General features: G+C 35.3%; 1 pseudogene; it reads right to left on the minus strand.

The window, feature by feature from the left end:
• Window positions 1-2,057: 2,057 nt before the first annotated feature.
• On the minus strand, window positions 2,058-3,563 carry LOC132031639 (maturase K-like; annotated as a pseudogene).
• Between the last annotated feature and the right edge of the window lie 1,437 nt (window positions 3,564-5,000).

Here is a 5,000-nt window from a genome sequence, read left to right on the forward strand (position 1 = left end):
ACTCTTCGGGGGTGGAGTGGAAGGAGGGGGAGGGTATTGTCTGATCAGAAGAGGTCACAAGGCCCGAGCAAAGATATTAATGACGAGGGAGGCCTTTTTGTTATGCTACTAATACTTGCTAAGGATGTCGTACTTCAAGCCTGGTGAGGATAGAGTTACGAGGCATAAAACAAAAAAATACGCCGATTGGGCATACTATGTGTAATGATTCCCCCGTCACGATAAATAAAAAAGATAAAAAAGACAAGCCATTCCATTTCGACAAAAGACCCACACCCAAATTTCATAGCTTTTGGTTTGCTATCCCGATCATGATTTTCCTACCCCCAGAGGGAAAGGTACTTCCCTTGTGATGGACCTGGAAGAGGGGGTACATGTCAAGTATCAGCCTGGGATCATGTCTTCTTAGGACTATTCTGGATGTACAATGCAATTTCGATAGTAATATTCCATTTCAGTTGGAAAATGCTGTTAGATGTTTAAGGCAGTGTAAGTAATCAAGGGGTAGTAACTCATATCACCGGAGGAAACTTTGCGCAGAGTTCTATTACTATTAATGGGTGGCTCCGCGATTTCTTATGGGCACAAATCCCAAAATTCGGTCTTATGGTTCTTCATTATCCAGTATAGGCGAGTTTTTTCCTAGGTGCTCATTTTGTCGGGTCTTTTAGTTTAATGTTTCTATTCGAGACGTGGTTATTGGCAAGAACTTATTGAATCCATCGTTTGGGACTCGCCAAGCAAAGCGGTACGTGACAACGGGTTCAAAACGTCGGGTGGCTTGGTCCATATCCGGTATGGGCGTTAGAGCATTAGAGGACCTTTCCCTAGTGTCGAGAGGACCGAGAAGGCGCACCTGTGGATTATTCGTTTTAATGAAGTTGATGCGGAGCGGATACGGCTTCTACAGAGAATTAGAATCTAAGTAGTAAGCCCCACCCGGAACTAGTCGGATGGAGTGCTCTTCCTTCCGACTTTACTTCCAAAGAAGGGTCCTTAAATTAAATCCAAGTAGTTTATGTCCCCATGCCGTGAACAATTTGCACCCTTCATTGCTACGACATTTGCACATTTAGATGTACTACATACTATCATTTGGATAAAATTAGAAAGATCCTTTAGATTCAAGTTGTCAACCAGTTGCTTTACTCGGATCATTGGTTACTATTACGAAACCGCCCAAACGTTACAAAGAACTTAGTGACATTTTAGCTATCCTTGGATTAGACGAATTGTCCGAAAATCGTTTAGAAAGCGCAAAAAATTGAGCGATTCTTATCACAACCCTTCGCCAGATCATTGGGTTCTCAAAATATGGGTCCAAAACAATTCGAGAATTTCAATTAATCCTTTCCGAGAGAATTAGATGGTCTTCCGAACAGGCCTTTTATTTGGTAGGTAATATCGATGAAGCTACCGCGAAGGCTATGAACATAGATATGGAGAGCAATCAAGAAATGACCTTAAATCTTAGTGTCCGACCCTAATCGAATTGTTTGGGATTCAGAAGTGGAAGAAATCATTTTATCTACTAACAGTGGTCAAATTGGCTGGAAGATCCGCTATAATAATGAAAAAGATTTCTACATATACGCCCAAATCGGTCAATAATATCAGAATCTGATAAATCGGACCAAACCGGTTTACTAATGGGATGCCCTAATACGGTACAAAAGTTTGCTTTAGCTAATGATCCAATCAAAGGAATAATTGGAACAAGGGTATCGAACTTTTAATTGCATTATTGATTAGAAATGAATTTTCTAACATTTGACTACGTACCATTGAAGAATTTAGTCGCACACTTGAAAGATAGCCCATAAAGTCACGGAATGGTTGGATAATTGGTTTATATGGATCCTTCCTGTGTGAAAGCACAGAGAAAAATGACATTGCGAAAAATTGACAAGGTAAAATTTCCATTTATTCATCAAAAGAAACGTCCCTTTTGAAGCCAGAATTGATTTTTCCTTGATACCCAACATAATGTATGAAAGGATCCTTGAATAACCATAGGGTAACCTGAAAATCCTTAGCAAAGACTTCTACAAGACGTTCTATTTTTCCATAAAAATAGATTCGTTCAAGAAGGGCTCCAAAAGATGTTGATTGTAAATGAGAAGATTGGTTTCGTAGAAAGACGAAAGTGGATTCGCATTCATATACATAAGAATTATATAAGAAGAAGAAGAATCTTTGATTTTTTTTTTTTTTTTGAAAAAGAGTAACCGGGTTTCTTTGAAGTAATAAGAATATTCAAATTCCAATATTCGTGGAGAAAGAATTGTAATAAATGTAAAGAAGAGGCATCTTTTACCCAATAACGAAGAGTTTGAACCAAGATTTCCAGATGAACGGGGTAGGGTATTAGTATATCTAATACATAATTTAGATGTGAAAAATTGTCCTCTAAAAAAGGAAATGTTGAATGAATTGATCGTAAATTATGAGATTTGAAAATCTTTTTGCCTTCAAAAGAAGATAAAGATGATATTAATCGTAGAGAAAAACGGAATTTCACAATAAATGCAAATCCCTCTGATATCATTTGAGAATACAAACTCTTGTTGCACCAAAAAATGGATTTTTGTTAGAATCATTAGTAGAAATAAGAAAATGATTACGTTGATACATTCGAGTAATTAAACGTTTCACAATTAGGAAACTAAATTTATTGTTATAACCTGGATTTTCCAACAAAATCGACCTATTTCTATTTACACCATGATCATGAGCAAGTGCAAAAATATACTCCTGAAAGATAAGTGGATATAGGAAGTTGTGTTTTTGTGAGCTATCTGGCTGTAAATATCTTTGGATTTCTTCCATTTGAAATTCGATTTGAACCAAAGATGGAAGATTTTGAGGGTTATCAAATGATACATAGTGCGATACAGTTAAAACAAAGTATTATAGTAAGAATAGAATAGATACCTTAGATACAAGTAAACTTCTCAACGGATTCTCTATCATCTATTTTTTTTTCATTTCATTTAATTGGTCTATGTTATAGTATTATAGGATAATAAGATGGTTAGAAATCCTTTATTTTTTCAACCTAATCGCTCTTTTGACTTCGGAAAAAACTTTCTTTATCAATATACTGTTTCTTCTACACACACATCTCCATAATAGAAAATGGTAATAGTTAGGATTCATTAAAAAAATTGAGAATCCACTCATGGGACAAGGAACCCTTCCCGCATCAGGCACTAATAAATTTTTAACATCTAATTGGATCGGGAATCACTCAAATTAACAACAAAAGCTCGTTGCTTTTTCTTTCCATATGATTTAATTGAAGCCGCAGCCCTATCCATTTATTCATTCGACACAACTTTATTTTGTTCCGTTCCAAGAATTCTAACACGGTTTTATACCCATCTAGCAACAATGAATTTTTTTTAGAACTTTCCGGTGATACGACATGCTATTTTTACCATTCATTCCCTTTCAGGATCAGTCGTGGTCTTCCAAACTTTACCGAGTTTATGGACGAATCGCTCACTTCATCCATATGTGTAAAAGACACTAGCCACACTTAAAAGCCGAATACTCTACCGTTGAGTTAGCAACCCGAAGAAAATATCAAAAAAATTGTGTAGATCCAATCTGAAGAAAAAGAATAAAGAGATTAGACAAGACAACCAAAAACCACTGAAAGAAGAAATCTAAAAAAATACATTCACACTTTCTAATTAATTTAAAACATAAAATAAAACTAAATAGATCCACTTCATTTATCACAATGAATTATATTTATTCGATACACTGTTGTCAATATAAATATTGAATATTGAAAAGAAAAAAAAAGCAAAAGAAATTTCAATTGAAAACAATAAAAAATACTAAAAAAAGGACTTGTGTTGGATTGGCACTACAAATCTAATCCAAATAAAATAGATACAAAAAAGTATATATGGGAGAATAAATAAAGACTAAGTATGATGATATTGGGCTATGCAGCCCTTTTATGTGGATCGTTATTATCAGTAGCACTTCTAGTGATTACATTTCGAAAAAAACAGAAAGCTTTTTTATAAGAGCAATGGTTTTTTAAACGAGTCATTTTTCTTGGGTGAAAATGTTTTAGAAAATACTTTTTTTTTCCTAAAAAAGTTATTACTGGTCCCAATTGATTCAACAATAGGATTATTGGAGTTATCGGGTTATTAGTTTGATTTACTTTTTAGCCATAGGAATCCTTTCGGGACGGTATGGGCTAATGAAGCATGGGGGTCGTATTGGAATTGGGACCCAAAAGAAACTTGGGCGTTTATTACTTGGATCGTATTTGCAATTTATTTACATACTCGAACAAATAGAAATTTGCGGGGTGCAAATTCGCAATTGTATAATCTATAGGCTTTCTTATAATTTGGATACGCTATTTTGGGGTCAATCTATTAGGAATAGGGTTACATAGTTATGGTTCTTTTCCATCAACATTTAATTGAATTCAAGACAAGTTATTCCAAATACAAGAGCGGGCGGCGCATTGTATGAACCAACGTGCAGACCGTGTGAATCAAATATTGTATTGATGATTCACACGGTTTTCTACCATATGTAGTTCAATTTCATTGTTTTTACTTAACTTAAGAGTTAAGAGAAGAAAAAAGTCTCAATACCGATTCGATCCAAGCTCTCTTATTGAGAATGCTCATTCAATGAGCATTCTTAATATTATGCCTTGAAGAGGACTCGAACCTCCACGCTCTTTAGCACGACATTTTGAGTCTCGCGTGTCATTTCACCACCAAGGCATCTTGAAAGTGAATCATATTCCATGAATATGATATCTATCTAGTGTGATGTATGGAATATATGACAAGGTGGATCTATTGATCGGTCATGTCATATAGGCCCGAGTTGGACATCCAATTGCTTCGATTTGAATTATCCGGAGAATGCAATGCACTGATATATATCAAAAGATAGACAATCAAACCTATTTCTCGATTCACTCAAAGAGGTGAAGAGGGTCCCAATAGAGATAT

This window comes from Lycium ferocissimum, chromosome 9 (assembly GCF_029784015.1).
Source record: "Lycium ferocissimum isolate CSIRO_LF1 chromosome 9, AGI_CSIRO_Lferr_CH_V1, whole genome shotgun sequence".
Taxonomy (NCBI): Eukaryota; Viridiplantae; Streptophyta; class Magnoliopsida; order Solanales; family Solanaceae; genus Lycium; species Lycium ferocissimum.